This window comes from Microcebus murinus, unplaced genomic scaffold, assembly GCF_040939455.1.
Source record: "Microcebus murinus isolate Inina unplaced genomic scaffold, M.murinus_Inina_mat1.0 scaf029_hap2_Mmur4.0, whole genome shotgun sequence".
Taxonomy (NCBI): Eukaryota; Metazoa; Chordata; class Mammalia; order Primates; family Cheirogaleidae; genus Microcebus; species Microcebus murinus.
Window position 1 is genome coordinate 221,205 of NW_027438975.1, and position 18,741 is coordinate 239,945.

General features: G+C 62.7%; 5 pseudogenes; all 5 read left to right on the plus strand.

The window, feature by feature from the left end:
* Positions 1-643: 643 nt before the first annotated feature.
* LOC142868334 (uncharacterized) lies at positions 644-762 on the plus strand (annotated as a pseudogene).
* Positions 763-4,580: 3,818 nt separating this feature from the next.
* Positions 4,581-4,700, plus strand: LOC142868299 (uncharacterized; annotated as a pseudogene).
* A 3,817-nt stretch (positions 4,701-8,517) lies between these two features.
* Positions 8,518-8,637, plus strand: LOC142868300 (uncharacterized; annotated as a pseudogene).
* Positions 8,638-12,466: 3,829 nt separating this feature from the next.
* LOC142868335 (uncharacterized) lies at positions 12,467-12,585 on the plus strand (annotated as a pseudogene).
* A 3,817-nt stretch (positions 12,586-16,402) lies between these two features.
* On the plus strand, positions 16,403-16,522 carry LOC142868301 (uncharacterized; annotated as a pseudogene).
* Positions 16,523-18,741: the final 2,219 nt, after the last annotated feature.

The window sequence follows — 18,741 nt, forward strand, 5'->3', positions numbered from 1 at the left end:
AGGGCTTGGGTGTTTTCCAGAGGGAGGAGATGGAGGGGACTGATTTCTTCAGCGCCCCACAAACCACGCCACCCCACCCAACCCCACCCATGGGACACATCCCGAGAGAGAGAGACGCCCCATACACTGGCTCCCCTCCCCCGTGCGCTGTGCCCCAGCCCTGGCCCGGGGGAATAGGCGGCCGCCGGGCCACAGGGTGGGGGGCGCAGCTGAAAGGGGTTGTGGGGGAGGGCCGCCCCTGGCTGGGGTCAAAGGGCGAGCGCCCCGCCCCTCCCGCCCGTGCGCAGTCTGCGGCCCCGGCGCGCTGGGGGTGGGGGGCGGGGAGGTGAAGGAGGCCAGGCGAGGAGAGGAGGGGGGCTTGAAGGTCTCCACCTGGGCGGGTCCAGCCGTGGAGGCGCATCTTGTGTGAGTGTGAGTGAGTGAGTGAGTGTGAGTGTGAGTGTGTGTGTGTACAGAGACAGCCCCCAACCCCGGCCCGCCGCTCCCTGCCCGCCCCGCCTGTCACCCCCCGTCCCTCGGAGCCCGCGGGACCCGGCCGGCGAACTCAACAGGCCCGACCCGGCGCGGGGCCTGGGGCGGGAGGAGGCGGCGGGGAAGCGCAGAGAGGCTCGGCTTCTTGAGCGGGGCAGGGGCGCCCTCCGCCGTCCACGGCCACACCACCCCGAACGCGCCCGATCCCGTCTGGTCTCGGAAGCTAAGCAGGGTCGGGCCTGGTTAGAACTTGGATGGGAGACCGCCCGGGAATACCGGGTGCCGTAGGCTTCTTCTTTTTTTTTTTTGCCTCTGGTTCTGTCGCGTTTCTGGGAGTGCGGGGGCGGCCCGGGGTGGGGGTGACCCCCACCCTCAGCGCCCGCCGCGGTGCCTGGCGCCCCAGCCCGCGCCGTTGGGCCTCCTCTTGTCCCGAGCCGTGACACCGCCGCCACGCGGCAGCATGCGTGGCTTCTGGACAGTCAGGTCTCAGACCAAAGGTCTGCTCTGTGGGAGCCGACACGCTGGAGGAAACCTTGAGAGTCTGAGAGGGGAGGGAGTTCCAGAAGAAGGCCAGGATGTCATTTTGAGGGAGTATGTGACCAGAACTCCTCCCGTTGCTTTTGGGGTTCTATGGGCTACACGTAGGAATCTTTGGTGGTGGCACCTGATGTTCGGGGATCCGGAGTCACACCCAGACCTGCTCCACAGGCCTCCTTTTACTTTTCTCTTCGGATTCATTTTTTTTTTTTTTTTTTTGAGACAGAGTCTCGGTTTGTTGCCCAGGCTAGAGTGAGTGCCGTGGCGTCAGCCTAGCTCACAGCAACTTCAAACTCCTGGGCTCGAGTGATCCTTCTGCCTCAGCCTCCAGGGTAGCTGGGACTGCAGGCATGCGCCACCATGCCCCGCTAATTTTTTATATATATATCAGTTGGCCAATTAATTTCTTTCTATTTATAGTAGAGACGGGGTCTCGCTCTTGCTCAGGCTGGTTTTGAACTCCTGACCTTGAGCAATCCGCCCGCCTCGGCCTCCCAAGAGCTAGGATTACAGGCGTGAGCCACAGCGCCCGGCCGGATTCATTATTTTTAAAAAGTGTCTCTTATCTCTATTATTGCATTTTCTTTTCTCTCTCTTTTCAAGCAGATGATGGGAGTCCAAGTATTAAGGTGACATGTGTTGCCCGTGCCCCCCTCCCCCCCCCCCGTGTTCTTATTCATTTACCTCTCATGTTGTTCCAGCATATTGTGGGGGCACCAATGTTAAGGTCGGGTGCGTTGCCCTCTCCCAGCCTCCCCCCTCGGGTCAGAGCTTCAAGTGCGCCCATCCCCCAGTCGGTGCGTACCCACCCCATTCCTAATGGATGTGTATGCCCATCCCCTCCCCCCACCCGCCCGACACCCACCCGAAGAAGGTGATTCCTCTGTGTCCACTTAGGTGTCCATCGGTTCGTACCCATTTGCTGGTGAGCGCGAGCACGTGGTGCTCGTGTGTCCATTCTTGGGATACTTGGCTTACTGGAACGGGTTCCAGCTCTGGCCAGGAGAACCACGAGAGGTGCCCCCTCACCGCTGCTCCTCATAGCCGAATAGCACTCCGTGGTGTCCACGCGCCACATTTTATTTACCCACTCGTGGGTCGATGGGCACTCGGGTGGCTTCCAGGTCTTTGCGATTGTGACTTGTGCCCTGACACTAACCCTAACCCTTACCCAGCCCGTCTCCTCCACGGCCCCTGCCTGACTGACTCCTTCCCGCCCGGCCTATCACCTGTCACCGTCCTCTGCCCCTGCCTGACACGCTCGTCCCCGCCCGGGCCGTCACCGTCCTCGGCCCCTGCCTGACGGGGCTCCTCCGTCGCCTGGGCCTTCCAAGGGCTTGGTGTGGACGCTGGTTCCAGGACGCCCTCCCAGGAACCCGGTAGCAGGGCGGCCGCAGCGTCTCGTGCAACCCAACCGTCCGCCGGCTGGCCGCCGTCGCTAAGTGGCCTGCGGGGGACGTGCTCCCGCTGTGCCGTGGGGGCCCAGCCTGGTGTCTTCTCTGAGGCCCCGCGGCTGCCGCTCCCCGCAAGGGGATAGCCGCGGAGGTGGGGACCGCCTCCTCATGGGGACGTATACCCAGCTCTCCACGTCGGATTCCGGGGCTCTCTGTCCTGCCAGAAGGCCCAGCTGGCCTGCGGGTCCTTAGAGTGGCAAAAACATCCGAAAACTGAGATTGAGGGTCCGGTGGGTGTCTGCACTTTTGTGCTGGGCACCCCAGGGAGGCCCGGGGGCTGGCTGGACAACGTGGTCTGCTGGGCTGGGGGGGGGGGTTTGGAGGAGCAACTGATGCCCTTTGCACTTTGGGTAGCAAGTGTCTGAGGTGTCTCTGGGCCCTGTGCCATGTGGGGGCGGGGGCGGGGGCGGGGTGGGAGGAGGAGGAGGAGGAGGAGGAGGAGGAGGTGGGAAGGGCCGTGGCCTGCAGTGGTGTTCCCCGGGGTGGCACAGCATGTGGCTTCTTCCACAGGCTGCTTGGCCTGGGCTCCCTGCACCTGGGCCTTTGGAGGACTGGCCCTGTGCTTGCCAACACTTCCTGCAGGGACCCAGAGCTGGGAGGTTGCATCTCTCAGCCCTGGGTCGGGCAGAGCCCCAGCGGGCCATGCCCACAACCTCTCTCAGCAGGGGTCCCCCAGAAGGCTCCTTTGGGACCAGGATTCTCTTGCGGGTGACTCTTTAAGGTCTGGCCCCTGGATGGAGGGGCACCAGGAGTAGAGGAGCAGGAAGGGGAAGGGGGTGGCCATGCGAGGGGACACTTTCAGGCCAAGTCCCAGCTTCAGTCTGATCCTCCTGGGAACCCCGGGGTGGACATCACACCTCCTGGTTGCCCCGCTCTGAGACAAGGAGCCGGGCTTCGCATTCCCACAGCAGCCAGTCGTGGGCTGAGGACACCTGGGGCGTTGGGAACTCCCTGGCTTCTCCTTGGCTTAACATCTGGAGCTGCTTGTGAATTGTGCCGCCACACACACCCGAGTGCAGGTGTCTTCTGCACAGACTGCGGGCCTCGCTCTTCTGAGTGCCGCTAGCTCGCGACCCACCCACGGGTGAACCTGGTCAGGGTACTTTCTCTCAGGGGCAGACTCTGATCCGGGCGGGCTACCGGTGTCTCTGTTTGCTCCTTTCTTTCTTCCACTTCGGGAAAGGCTTCCTTACTGGGTGTGGAAATCTCCTATGCCTTTCCTCGCCTATTCTGTCAGCTCTAAAATTCTCTTTCGGTTGCCACCCTCACAGATGGATTAGGAAACTCTTTGCGGTGCACTCATTAGTGAAATGACCTCAATGACGCTGGAATCCAATATCTAATGGCCGATTTTTAGCGAGTCCACACGCCAGGGTGGTTGGGGTCCAGTGCAGCCCCGGCCAGGCCCAGGCCCCTTGGACTGGGCCACAGGAGGACACAGAGGAGGGTCCCGGCCCCCACGGTAGCGGTGCGGGCAGTTCTCCAAGGGCTTGGGTGTTTTCCAGAGGGAGGAGATGGAGGGGACTGATTTCTTCAGCGCCCCACAAACCACACCACCCCACCCATGGGACACATCCCGAGAGAGAGAGACGCCCCATACACTGGCTCCCCTCCCCCGTGCGCTGTGCCCCAGCCCTGGCCCGGGGGAATAGGCGGCCGCCGGGCCACAGGGTGGGGGGCGCAGCTGAAAGGGGTTGTGGGGGAGGGCCGCCCCTGGCTGGGGTCAAAGGGCGAGCGCCCCGCCCCTCCCGCCCGTGCGCAGTCTGCGGCCCCGGCGCGCTGGGGGTGGGGGGCGGGGAGGTGAAGGAGGCCAGGCGAGGAGAGGAGGGGGGCTTGAAGGTCTCCACCTTGGCGGGTCCAGCCGTGGAGGCGCATCTTGTGTGAGTGTGAGTGAGTGAGTGAGTGTGAGTGTGAGTGTGTGTGTGTACAGAGACAGCCCCCAACCCCGGCCCGCCGCTCCCTGCCCGCCCCGCCTGTCACCCCCCGTCCCTCGGAGCCCGCGGGACCCGGCCGGCGAACTCAACAGGCCCGACCCGGCGCGGGGCCTGGGGCGGGAGGAGGCGGCGGGGAAGCGCAGAGAGGCTCGGCTTCTTGAGCGGGGCAGGGGCGCCCTCCGCCGTCCACGGCCACACCACCCCGAACGCGCCCGATCCCGTCTGGTCTCGGAAGCTAAGCAGGGTCGGGCCTGGTTAGAACTTGGATGGGAGACCGCCCGGTGTATACCGGGTGCCGTAGGCTTCTTCTTTTCTTTTTTTGCCTCTGGTTCTGTCGCGTTTCTGGGAGTGCGGGGGCGGCCCGGGGTGGGGGTGACCCCCACCCTCAGCGCCCGCCGCGGTGCCTGGCGCCCCAGCCCGCGCCGTTGGGCCTCCTCTTGTCCCGAGCCGTGACACCGCCGCCACGCGGCAGCATGCGTGGCTTCTGGACAGTCAGGTCTCAGACCAAAGGTCTGCTCTGTGGGAGCCGACACGCTGGAGGAAACCTTGAGAGTCTGAGAGGGGAGGGAGTTCCAGAAGAAGGCCAGGATGTCATTTTGAGGGAGTATGTGACCAGAACTCCTCCCGTTGCTTTTGGGGTTCTATGGGCTACACGTAGGAATCTTTGGTGGTGGCACCTGATGTTCGGGGATCCGGAGTCACACCCAGACCTGCTCCACAGGCCTCCTTTTACTTTTCTCTTCGGATTCATTTTTTTTTTTTTTTTTTTGAGACAGAGTCTCGGTTTGTTGCCCAGGCTAGAGTGAGTGCCGTGGCGTCAGCCTAGCTCACAGCAACTTCAAACTCCTGGGCTCGAGTGATCCTTCTGCCTCAGCCTCCAGGGTAGCTGGGACTGCAGGCATGCGCCACCATGCCCCGCTAATTTTTTATATATATATCAGTTGGCCAATTAATTTCTTTCTATTTATAGTAGAGACGGGGTCTCGCTCTTGCTCAGGCTGGTTTTGAACTCCTGACCTTGAGCAATCCGCCCGCCTCGGCCTCCCAAGAGCTAGGATTACAGGCGTGAGCCACAGCGCCCGGCCGGATTCATTATTTTTAAAAAGTGTCTCTTATCTCTATTATTGCATTTTCTTTTCTCTCTCTTTTCAAGCAGATGATGGGAGTCCAAGTATTAAGGTGACATGTGTTGCCCGTGCCCCCCTCCCCCCCCCCGTGTTCTTATTCATTTACCTCTCATGTTGTTCCAGCATATTGTGGGGGCACCAATGTTAAGGTCGGGTGCGTTGCCCTCTCCCAGCCTCCCCCCTCGGGTCAGAGCTTCAAGTGCGCCCATCCCCCAGTCGGTGCGTACCCACCCCATTCCTAATGGATGTGTATGCCCATCCCCTCCCCCCACCCGCCCGACACCCACCCGAAGAAGGTGATTCCTCTGTGTCCACTTAGGTGTCCATCGGTTCGTACCCATTTGCTGGTGAGCGCGAGCACGTGGTGCTCGTGTGTCCATTCTTGGGATACTTGGCTTACTGGAACGGGTTCCAGCTCTGGCCAGGAGAACCACGAGAGGTGCCCCCTCACCGCTGCTCCTCATAGCCGAATAGCACTCCGTGGTGTCCACGCGCCACATTTTATTTACCCACTCGTGGGTCGATGGGCACTCGGGTGGCTTCCAGGTCTTTGCGATTGTGACTTGTGCCCTGACACTAACCCTAACCCTTACCCAGCCCGTCTCCTCCACGGCCCCTGCCTGACTGACTCCTTCCCGCCCGGCCTATCACCTGTCACCGTCCTCTGCCCCTGCCTGACACGCTCGTCCCCGCCCGGGCCGTCACCGTCCTCGGCCCCTGCCTGACGGGGCTCCTCCGTCGCCTGGGCCTTCCAAGGGCTTGGTGTGGACGCTGGTTCCAGGACGCCCTCCCAGGAACCCGGTAGCAGGGCGGCCGCAGCGTCTCGTGCAACCCAACCGTCCGCCGGCTGGCCGCCGTCGCTAAGTGGCCTGCGGGGGACGTGCTCCCGCTGTGCCGTGGGGGCCCAGCCTGGTGTCTTCTCTGAGGCCCCGCGGCTGCCGCTCCCCGCAAGGGGATAGCCGCGGAGGTGGGGACCGCCTCCTCATGGGGACGTATACCCAGCTCTCCACGTCGGATTCCGGGGCTCTCTGTCCTGCCAGAAGGCCCAGCTGGCCTGCGGGTCCTTAGAGTGGCAAAAACATCCGAAAACTGAGATTGAGGGTCCGGTGGGTGTCTGCACTTTTGTGCTGGGCACCCCAGGGAGGCCCGGGGGCTGGCTGGACAACGTGGTCTGCTGGGCTGGGGGGGGGGGTTTGGAGGAGCAACTGATGCCCTTTGCACTTTGGGTAGCAAGTGTCTGAGGTGTCTCTGGGCCCTGTGCCATGTGGGGGCGGGGGCGGGGGCGGGGTGGGAGGAGGAGGAGGAGGAGGAGGAGGAGGAGGTGGGAAGGGCCGTGGCCTGCAGTGGTGTTCCCCGGGGTGGCACAGCATGTGGCTTCTTCCACAGGCTGCTTGGCCTGGGCTCCCTGCACCTGGGCCTTTGGAGGACTGGCCCTGTGCTTGCCAACACTTCCTGCAGGGACCCAGAGCTGGGAGGTTGCATCTCTCAGCCCTGGGTCGGGCAGAGCCCCAGCGGGCCATGCCCACAACCTCTCTCAGCAGGGGTCCCCCAGAAGGCTCCTTTGGGACCAGGATTCTCTTGCGGGTGACTCTTTAAGGTCTGGCCCCTGGATGGAGGGGCACCAGGAGTAGAGGAGCAGGAAGGGGAAGGGGGTGGCCATGCGAGGGGACACTTTCAGGCCAAGTCCCAGCTTCAGTCTGATCCTCCTGGGAACCCCGGGGTGGACATCACACCTCCTGGTTGCCCCGCTCTGAGACAAGGAGCCGGGCTTCGCATTCCCACAGCAGCCAGTCGTGGGCTGAGGACACCTGGGGCGTTGGGAACTCCCTGGCTTCTCCTTGGCTTAACATCTGGAGCTGCTTGTGAATTGTGCCGCCACACACACCCGAGTGCAGGTGTCTTCTGCACAGACTGCGGGCCTCGCTCTTCTGAGTGCCGCTAGCTCGCGACCCACCCACGGGTGAACCTGGTCAGGGTACTTTCTCTCAGGGGCAGACTCTGATCCGGGCGGGCTACCGGTGTCTCTGTTTGCTCCTTTCTTTCTTCCACTTCGGGAAAGGCTTCCTTACTGGGTGTGGAAATCTCCTATGCCTTTCCTCGCCTATTCTGTCAGCTCTAAAATTCTCTTTCGGTTGCCACCCTCACAGATGGATTAGGAAACTCTTTGCGGTGCACTCATTAGTGAAATGACCTCAATGACGCTGGAATCCAATATCTAATGGCCGATTTTTAGCGAGTCCACACGCCAGGGTGGTTGGGGTCCAGTGCAGCCCCGGCCAGGCCCAGGCCCCTTGGACTGGGCCACAGGAGGACACAGAGGAGGGTCCCGGCCCCCACGGTAGCGGTGCGGGCAGTTCTCCAAGGGCTTGGGTGTTTTCCAGAGGGAGGAGATGGAGGGGACTGATTTCTTCAGCGCCCCACAAACCACACCACCCCACCCATGGGACACATCCCGAGAGAGAGAGACGCCCCATACACTGGCTCCCCTCCCCCGTGCGCTGTGCCCCAGCCCTGGCCCGGGGGAATAGGCGGCCGCCGGGCCACAGGGTGGGGGGCGCAGCTGAAAGGGGTTGTGGGGGAGGGCCGCCCCTGGCTGGGGTCAAAGGGCGAGCGCCCCGCCCCTCCCGCCCGTGCGCAGTCTGCGGCCCCGGCGCGCTGGGGGTGGGGGGCGGGGAGGTGAAGGAGGCCAGGCGAGGAGAGGAGGGGGGCTTGAAGGTCTCCACCTTGGCGGGTCCAGCCGTGGAGGCGCATCTTGTGTGAGTGTGAGTGAGTGAGTGAGTGTGAGTGTGAGTGTGTGTGTGTACAGAGACAGCCCCCAACCCCGGCCCGCCGCTCCCTGCCCGCCCCGCCTGTCACCCCCCGTCCCTCGGAGCCCGCGGGACCCGGCCGGCGAACTCAACAGGCCCGACCCGGCGCGGGGCCTGGGGCGGGAGGAGGCGGCGGGGAAGCGCAGAGAGGCTCGGCTTCTTGAGCGGGGCAGGGGCGCCCTCCGCCGTCCACGGCCACACCACCCCGAACGCGCCCGATCCCGTCTGGTCTCGGAAGCTAAGCAGGGTCGGGCCTGGTTAGAACTTGGATGGGAGACCGCCCGGTGTATACCGGGTGCCGTAGGCTTCTTCTTTTCTTTTTTTGCCTCTGGTTCTGTCGCGTTTCTGGGAGTGCGGGGGCGGCCCGGGGTGGGGGTGACCCCCACCCTCAGCGCCCGCCGCGGTGCCTGGCGCCCCAGCCCGCGCCGTTGGGCCTCCTCTTGTCCCGAGCCGTGACACCGCCGCCACGCGGCAGCATGCGTGGCTTCTGGACAGTCAGGTCTCAGACCAAAGGTCTGCTCTGTGGGAGCCGACACGCTGGAGGAAACCTTGAGAGTCTGAGAGGGGAGGGAGTTCCAGAAGAAGGCCAGGATGTCATTTTGAGGGAGTATGTGACCAGAACTCCTCCCGTTGCTTTTGGGGTTCTATGGGCTACACGTAGGAATCTTTGGTGGTGGCACCTGATGTTCGGGGATCCGGAGTCACACCCAGACCTGCTCCACAGGCCTCCTTTTACTTTTCTCTTCGGATTCATTTTTTTTTTTTTTTTTTTTGAGACAGAGTCTCGGTTTGTTGCCCAGGCTAGAGTGAGTGCCGTGGCGTCAGCCTAGCTCACAGCAACTTCAAACTCCTGGGCTCGAGTGATCCTTCTGCCTCAGCCTCCAGGGTAGCTGGGACTGCAGGCATGCGCCACCATGCCCCGCTAATTTTTTATATATATATCAGTTGGCCAATTAATTTCTTTCTATTTATAGTAGAGACGGGGTCTCGCTCTTGCTCAGGCTGGTTTTGAACTCCTGACCTTGAGCAATCCGCCCGCCTCGGCCTCCCAAGAGCTAGGATTACAGGCGTGAGCCACAGCGCCCGGCCGGATTCATTATTTTTAAAAAGTGTCTCTTATCTCTATTATTGCATTTTCTTTTCTCTCTCTTTTCAAGCAGATGATGGGAGTCCAAGTATTAAGGTGACATGTGTTGCCCGTGCCCCCCTCCCCCCCCCCCGTGTTCTTATTCATTTACCTCTCATGTTGTTCCAGCATATTGTGGGGGCACCAATGTTAAGGTCGGGTGCGTTGCCCTCTCCCAGCCTCCCCCCTCGGGTCAGAGCTTCAAGTGCGCCCATCCCCCAGTCGGTGCGTACCCACCCCATTCCTAATGGATGTGTATGCCCATCCCCTCCCCCCACCCGCCCGACACCCACCCGAAGAAGGTGATTCCTCTGTGTCCACTTAGGTGTCCATCGGTTCGTACCCATTTGCTGGTGAGCGCGAGCACGTGGTGCTCGTGTGTCCATTCTTGGGATACTTGGCTTACTGGAACGGGTTCCAGCTCTGGCCAGGAGAACCACGAGAGGTGCCCCCTCACCGCTGCTCCTCATAGCCGAATAGCACTCCGTGGTGTCCACGCGCCACATTTTATTTACCCACTCGTGGGTCGATGGGCACTCGGGTGGCTTCCAGGTCTTTGCGATTGTGACTTGTGCCCTGACACTAACCCTAACCCTTACCCAGCCCGTCTCCTCCACGGCCCCTGCCTGACTGACTCCTTCCCGCCCGGCCTATCACCTGTCACCGTCCTCTGCCCCTGCCTGACACGCTCGTCCCCGCCCGGGCCGTCACCGTCCTCGGCCCCTGCCTGACGGGGCTCCTCCGTCGCCTGGGCCTTCCAAGGGCTTGGTGTGGACGCTGGTTCCAGGACGCCCTCCCAGGAACCCGGTAGCAGGGCGGCCGCAGCGTCTCGTGCAACCCAACCGTCCGCCGGCTGGCCGCCGTCGCTAAGTGGCCTGCGGGGGACGTGCTCCCGCTGTGCCGTGGGGGCCCAGCCTGGTGTCTTCTCTGAGGCCCCGCGGCTGCCGCTCCCCGCAAGGGGATAGCCGCGGAGGTGGGGACCGCCTCCTCATGGGGACGTATACCCAGCTCTCCACGTCGGATTCCGGGGCTCTCTGTCCTGCCAGAAGGCCCAGCTGGCCTGCGGGTCCTTAGAGTGGCAAAAACATCCGAAAACTGAGATTGAGGGTCCGGTGGGTGTCTGCACTTTTGTGCTGGGCACCCCAGGGAGGCCCGGGGGCTGGCTGGACAACGTGGTCTGCTGGGCTGGGGGGGGGGGTTTGGAGGAGCAACTGATGCCCTTTGCACTTTGGGTAGCAAGTGTCTGAGGTGTCTCTGGGCCCTGTGCCATGTGGGGGCGGGGGCGGGGGCGGGGTGGGAGGAGGAGGAGGAGGAGGAGGAGGAGGAGGTGGGAAGGGCCGTGGCCTGCAGTGGTGTTCCCCGGGGTGGCACAGCATGTGGCTTCTTCCACAGGCTGCTTGGCCTGGGCTCCCTGCACCTGGGCCTTTGGAGGACTGGCCCTGTGCTTGCCAACACTTCCTGCAGGGACCCAGAGCTGGGAGGTTGCATCTCTCAGCCCTGGGTCAGGCAGAGCCCCAGCGGGCCATGCCCACAACCTCTCTCAGCAGGGGTCCCCCAGAAGGCTCCTTTGGGACCAGGATTCTCTTGCGGGTGACTCTTTAAGGTCTGGCCCCTGGATGGAGGGGCACCAGGAGTAGAGGAGCAGGAAGGGGAAGGGGGTGGCCATGCGAGGGGACACTTTCAGGCCAAGTCCCAGCTTCAGTCTGATCCTCCTGGGAACCCCGGGGTGGACATCACACCTCCTGGTTGCCCCGCTCTGAGACAAGGAGCCGGGCTTCGCATTCCCACAGCAGCCAGTCGTGGGCTGAGGACACCTGGGGCGTTGGGAACTCCCTGGCTTCTCCTTGGCTTAACATCTGGAGCTGCTTGTGAATTGTGCCGCCACACACACCCGAGTGCAGGTGTCTTCTGCACAGACTGCGGGCCTCGCTCTTCTGAGTGCCGCTAGCTCGCGACCCACCCACGGGTGAACCTGGTCAGGGTACTTTCTCTCAGGGGCAGACTCTGATCCGGGCGGGCTACCGGTGTCTCTGTTTGCTCCTTTCTTTCTTCCACTTCGGGAAAGGCTTCCTTACTGGGTGTGGAAATCTCCTATGCCTTTCCTCGCCTATTCTGTCAGCTCTAAAATTCTCTTTCGGTTGCCACCCTCACAGATGGATTAGGAAACTCTTTGCGGTGCACTCATTAGTGAAATGACCTCAATGACGCTGGAATCCAATATCTAATGGCCGATTTTTAGCGAGTCCACACGCCAGGGTGGTTGGGGTCCAGTGCAGCCCCGGCCAGGCCCAGGCCCCTTGGACTGGGCCACAGGAGGACACAGAGGAGGGTCCCGGCCCCCACGGTAGCGGTGCGGGCAGTTCTCCAAGGGCTTGGGTGTTTTCCAGAGGGAGGAGATGGAGGGGACTGATTTCTTCAGCGCCCCACAAACCACGCCACCCCACCCAACCCCACCCATGGGACACATCCCGAGAGAGAGAGACGCCCCATACACTGGCTCCCCTCCCCCGTGCGCTGTGCCCCAGCCCTGGCCCGGGGGAATAGGCGGCCGCCGGGCCACAGGGTGGGGGGCGCAGCTGAAAGGGGTTGTGGGGGAGGGCCGCCCCTGGCTGGGGTCAAAGGGCGAGCGCCCCGCCCCTCCCGCCCGTGCGCAGTCTGCGGCCCCGGCGCGCTGGGGGTGGGGGGCGGGGAGGTGAAGGAGGCCAGGCGAGGAGAGGAGGGGGGCTTGAAGGTCTCCACCTGGGCGGGTCCAGCCGTGGAGGCGCATCTTGTGTGAGTGTGAGTGAGTGAGTGAGTGTGAGTGTGAGTGTGTGTGTGTACAGAGACAGCCCCCAACCCCGGCCCGCCGCTCCCTGCCCGCCCCGCCTGTCACCCCCCGTCCCTCGGAGCCCGCGGGACCCGGCCGGCGAACTCAACAGGCCCGACCCGGCGCGGGGCCTGGGGCGGGAGGAGGCGGCGGGGAAGCGCAGAGAGGCTCGGCTTCTTGAGCGGGGCAGGGGCGCCCTCCGCCGTCCACGGCCACACCACCCCGAACGCGCCCGATCCCGTCTGGTCTCGGAAGCTAAGCAGGGTCGGGCCTGGTTAGAACTTGGATGGGAGACCGCCCGGGAATACCGGGTGCCGTAGGCTTCTTCTTTTTTTTTTTTGCCTCTGGTTCTGTCGCGTTTCTGGGAGTGCGGGGGCGGCCCGGGGTGGGGGTGACCCCCACCCTCAGCGCCCGCCGCGGTGCCTGGCGCCCCAGCCCGCGCCGTTGGGCCTCCTCTTGTCCCGAGCCGTGACACCGCCGCCACGCGGCAGCATGCGTGGCTTCTGGACAGTCAGGTCTCAGACCAAAGGTCTGCTCTGTGGGAGCCGACACGCTGGAGGAAACCTTGAGAGTCTGAGAGGGGAGGGAGTTCCAGAAGAAGGCCAGGATGTCATTTTGAGGGAGTATGTGACCAGAACTCCTCCCGTTGCTTTTGGGGTTCTATGGGCTACACGTAGGAATCTTTGGTGGTGGCACCTGATGTTCGGGGATCCGGAGTCACACCCAGACCTGCTCCACAGGCCTCCTTTTACTTTTCTCTTCGGATTCATTTTTTTTTTTTTTTTTTTGAGACAGAGTCTCGGTTTGTTGCCCAGGCTAGAGTGAGTGCCGTGGCGTCAGCCTAGCTCACAGCAACTTCAAACTCCTGGGCTCGAGTGATCCTTCTGCCTCAGCCTCCAGGGTAGCTGGGACTGCAGGCATGCGCCACCATGCCCCGCTAATTTTTTATATATATATCAGTTGGCCAATTAATTTCTTTCTATTTATAGTAGAGACGGGGTCTCGCTCTTGCTCAGGCTGGTTTTGAACTCCTGACCTTGAGCAATCCGCCCGCCTCGGCCTCCCAAGAGCTAGGATTACAGGCGTGAGCCACAGCGCCCGGCCGGATTCATTATTTTTAAAAAGTGTCTCTTATCTCTATTATTGCATTTTCTTTTCTCTCTCTTTTCAAGCAGATGATGGGAGTCCAAGTATTAAGGTGACATGTGTTGCCCGTGCCCCCCTCCCCCCCCCCGTGTTCTTATTCATTTACCTCTCATGTTGTTCCAGCATATTGTGGGGGCACCAATGTTAAGGTCGGGTGCGTTGCCCTCTCCCAGCCTCCCCCCTCGGGTCAGAGCTTCAAGTGCGCCCATCCCCCAGTCGGTGCGTACCCACCCCATTCCTAATGGATGTGTATGCCCATCCCCTCCCCCCACCCGCCCGACACCCACCCGAAGAAGGTGATTCCTCTGTGTCCACTTAGGTGTCCATCGGTTCGTACCCATTTGCTGGTGAGCGCGAGCACGTGGTGCTCGTGTGTCCATTCTTGGGATACTTGGCTTACTGGAACGGGTTCCAGCTCTGGCCAGGAGAACCACGAGAGGTGCCCCCTCACCGCTGCTCCTCATAGCCGAATAGCACTCCGTGGTGTCCACGCGCCACATTTTATTTACCCACTCGTGGGTCGATGGGCACTCGGGTGGCTTCCAGGTCTTTGCGATTGTGACTTGTGCCCTGACACTAACCCTAACCCTTACCCAGCCCGTCTCCTCCACGGCCCCTGCCTGACTGACTCCTTCCCGCCCGGCCTATCACCTGTCACCGTCCTCTGCCCCTGCCTGACACGCTCGTCCCCGCCCGGGCCGTCACCGTCCTCGGCCCCTGCCTGACGGGGCTCCTCCGTCGCCTGGGCCTTCCAAGGGCTTGGTGTGGACGCTGGTTCCAGGACGCCCTCCCAGGAACCCGGTAGCAGGGCGGCCGCAGCGTCTCGTGCAACCCAACCGTCCGCCGGCTGGCCGCCGTCGCTAAGTGGCCTGCGGGGGACGTGCTCCCGCTGTGCCGTGGGGGCCCAGCCTGGTGTCTTCTCTGAGGCCCCGCGGCTGCCGCTCCCCGCAAGGGGATAGCCGCGGAGGTGGGGACCGCCTCCTCATGGGGACGTATACCCAGCTCTCCACGTCGGATTCCGGGGCTCTCTGTCCTGCCAGAAGGCCCAGCTGGCCTGCGGGTCCTTAGAGTGGCAAAAACATCCGAAAACTGAGATTGAGGGTCCGGTGGGTGTCTGCACTTTTGTGCTGGGCACCCCAGGGAGGCCCGGGGGCTGGCTGGACAACGTGGTCTGCTGGGCTGGGGGGGGGGGTTTGGAGGAGCAACTGATGCCCTTTGCACTTTGGGTAGCAAGTGTCTGAGGTGTCTCTGGGCCCTGTGCCATGTGGGGGCGGGGGCGGGGGCGGGGTGGGAGGAGGAGGAGGAGGAGGAGGAGGAGGAGGTGGGAAGGGCCGTGGCCTGCAGTGGTGTTCCCCGGGGTGGCACAGCATGTGGCTTCTTCCACAGGCTGCTTGGCCTGGGCTCCCTGCACCTGGGCCTTTGGAGGACTGGCCCTGTGCTTGCCAACACTTCCTGCAGGGACCCAGAGCTGGGAGGTTGCATCTCTCAGCCCTGGGTCGGGCAGAGCCCCAGCGGGCCATGCCCACAACCTCTCTCAGCAGGGGTCCCCCAGAAGGCTCCTTTGGGACCAGGATTCTCTTGCGGGTGACTCTTTAAGGTCTGGCCCCTGGATGGAGGGGCACCAGGAGTAGAGGAGCAGGAAGGGGAAGGGGGTGGCCATGCGAGGGGACACTTTCAGGCCAAGTCCCAGCTTCAGTCTGATCCTCCTGGGAACCCCGGGGTGGACATCACACCTCCTGGTTGCCCCGCTCTGAGACAAGGAGCCGGGCTTCGCATTCCCACAGCAGCCAGTCGTGGGCTGAGGACACCTGGGGCGTTGGGAACTCCCTGGCTTCTCCTTGGCTTAACATCTGGAGCTGCTTGTGAATTGTGCCGCCACACACACCCGAGTGCAGGTGTCTTCTGCACAGACTGCGGGCCTCGCTCTTCTGAGTGCCGCTAGCTCGCGACCCACCCACGGGTGAACCTGGTCAGGGTACTTTCTCTCAGGGGCAGACTCTGATCCGGGCGGGCTACCGGTGTCTCTGTTTGCTCCTTTCTTTCTTCCACTTCGGGAAAGGCTTCCTTACTGGGTGTGGAAATCTCCTATGCCTTTCCTCGCCTATTCTGTCAGCTCTAAAATTCTCTTTCGGTTGCCACCCTCACAGATGGATTAGGAAACTCTTTGCGGTGCACTCATTAGTGAAATGACCTCAATGACGCTGGAATCCAATATCTAATGGCCGATTTTTAGCGAGTCCACACGCCAGGGTGGTTGGGGTCCAGTGCAGCCCCGGCCAGGCCCAGGCCCCTTGGACTGGGCCACAGGAGGACACAGAGGAGGGTCCCGGCCCCCACGGTAGCGGTGCGGGCAGTTCTCCAAGGGCTTGGGTGTTTTCCAGAGGGAGGAGATGGAGGGGACTGATTTCTTCAGCGCCCCACAAACCACACCACCCCACCCATGGGACACATCCCGAGAGAGAGAGACGCCCCATACACTGGCTCCCCTCCCCCGTGCGCTGTGCCCCAGCCCTGGCCCGGGGGAATAGGCGGCCGCCGGGCCACAGGGTGGGGGGCGCAGCTGAAAGGGGTTGTGGGGGAGGGCCGCCCCTGGCTGGGGTCAAAGGGCGAGCGCCCCGCCCCTCCCGCCCGTGCGCAGTCTGCGGCCCCGGCGCGCTGGGGGTGGGGGGCGGGGAGGTGAAGGAGGCCAGGCGAGGAGAGGAGGGGGGCTTGAAGGTCTCCACCTTGGCGGGTCCAGCCGTGGAGGCGCATCTTGTGTGAGTGTGAGTGAGTGAGTGAGTGTGAGTGTGAGTGTGTGTGTGTACAGAGACAGCCCCCAACCCCGGCCCGCCGCTCCCTGCCCGCCCCGCCTGTCACCCCCCGTCCCTCGGAGCCCGCGGGACCCGGCCGGCGAACTCAACAGGCCCGACCCGGCGCGGGGCCTGGGGCGGGAGGAGGCGGCGGGGAAGCGCAGAGAGGCTCGGCTTCTTGAGCGGGGCAGGGGCGCCCTCCGCCGTCCACGGCCACACCACCCCGAACGCGCCCGATCCCGTCTGGTCTCGGAAGCTAAGCAGGGTCGGGCCTGGTTAGAACTTGGATGGGAGACCGCCCGGTGTATACCGGGTGCCGTAGGCTTCTTCTTTTCTTTTTTTGCCTCTGGTTCTGTCGCGTTTCTGGGAGTGCGGGGGCGGCCCGGGGTGGGGGTGACCCCCACCCTCAGCGCCCGCCGCGGTGCCTGGCGCCCCAGCCCGCGCCGTTGGGCCTCCTCTTGTCCCGAGCCGTGACACCGCCGCCACGCGGCAGCATGCGTGGCTTCTGGACAGTCAGGTCTCAGACCAAAGGTCTGCTCTGTGGGAGCCGACACGCTGGAGGAAACCTTGAGAGTCTGAGAGGGGAGGGAGTTCCAGAAGAAGGCCAGGATGTCATTTTGAGGGAGTATGTGACCAGAACTCCTCCCGTTGCTTTTGGGGTTCTATGGGCTACACGTAGGAATCTTTGGTGGTGGCACCTGATGTTCGGGGATCCGGAGTCACACCCAGACCTGCTCCACAGGCCTCCTTTTACTTTTCTCTTCGGATTCATTTTTTTTTTTTTTTTTTTGAGACAGAGTCTCGGTTTGTTGCCCAGGCTAGAGTGAGTGCCGTGGCGTCAGCCTAGCTCACAGCAACTTCAAACTCCTGGGCTCGAGTGATCCTTCTGCCTCAGCCTCCAGGGTAGCTGGGACTGCAGGCATGCGCCACCATGCCCCGCTAATTTTTTATATATATATCAGTTGGCCAATTAATTTCTTTCTATTTATAGTAGAGACGGGGTCTCGCTCTTGCTCAGGCTGGTTTTGAACTCCTGACCTTGAGCAATCCGCCCGCCTCGGCCTCCCAAGAGCTAGGATTACAGGCGTGAGCCACAGCGCCCGGCCGGATTCATTATTTTTAAAAAGTGTCTCTTATCTCTATTATTGCATTTTCTTTTCTCTCTCTTTTCAAGCAGATGATGGGAGTCCAAGTATTAAGGTGACATGTGTTGCCCGTGCCCCCCTCCCCCCCCCCGTGTTCTTATTCATTTACCTCTCATGTTGTTCCAGCATATTGTGGGGGCACCAATGTTAAGGTCGGGTGCGTTGCCCTCTCCCAGCCTCCCCCCTCGGGTCAGAGCTTCAAGTGCGCCCATCCCCCAGTCGGTGCGTACCCACCCCATTCCTAATGGATGTGTATGCCCATCCCCTCCCCCCACCCGCCCGACACCCACCCGAAGAAGGTGATTCCTCTGTGTCCACTTAGGTGTCCATCGGTTCGTACCCATTTGCTGGTGAGCGCGAGCACGTGGTGCTCGTGTGTCCATTCTTGGGATACTTGGCTTACTGGAACGGGTTCCAGCTCTGGCCAGGAGAACCACGAGAGGTGCCCCCTCACCGCTGCTCCTCATAGCCGAATAGCACTCCGTGGTGTCCACGCGCCACATTTTATTTACCCACTCGTGGGTCGATGGGCACTCGGGTGGCTTCCAGGTCTTTGCGATTGTGACTTGTGCCCTGACACTAACCCTAACCCTTACCCAGCCCGTCTCCTCCACGGCCCCTGCCTGACTGACTCCTTCCCGCCCGGCCTATCACCTGTCACCGTCCTCTGCCCCTGCCTGACACGCTCGTCCCCGCCCGGGCCGTCACCGTCCTCGGCCCCTGCCTGACGGGGCTCCTCCGTCGCCTGGGCCTTCCAAGGGCTTGGTGTGGACGCTGGTTCCAGGACGCCCTCCCAGGAACCCGGTAGCAGGGCGGCCGCAGCGTCTCGTGCAACCCAACCGTCCGCCGGCTGGCCGCCGTCGCTAAGTGGCCTGCGGGGGACGTGCTCCCGCTGTGCCGTGGGGGCCCAGCCTGGTGTCTTCTCTGAGGCCCCGCGGCTGCCGCTCCCCGCAAGGGGATAGCCGCGGAGGTGGGGACCGCCTCCTCATGGGGACGTATACCCAGCTCTCCACGTCGGATTCCGGGGCTCTCTGTCCTGCCAGAAGGCCCAGCTGGCCTGCGGGTCCTTAGAGTGGCAAAAACATCCGAAAACTGAGATTGAGGGTCCGGTGGGTGTCTGCACTTTTGTGCTGGGCACCCCAGGGAGGCCCGGGGGCTGGCTGGACAACGTGGTCTGCTGGGCTGGGGGGGGGGGTTTGGAGGAGCAACTGATGCCCTTTGCACTTTGGGTAGCAAGTGTCTGAGGTGTCTCTGGGCCCTGTGCCATGTGGGGGCGGGGGCGGGGGCGGGGTGGGAGGAGGAGGAGGAGGAGGAGGAGGAGGAGGTGGGAAGGGCCGTGGCCTGCAGTGGTGTTCCCCGGGGTGGCACAGCATGTGGCTTCTTCCACAGGCTGCTTGGC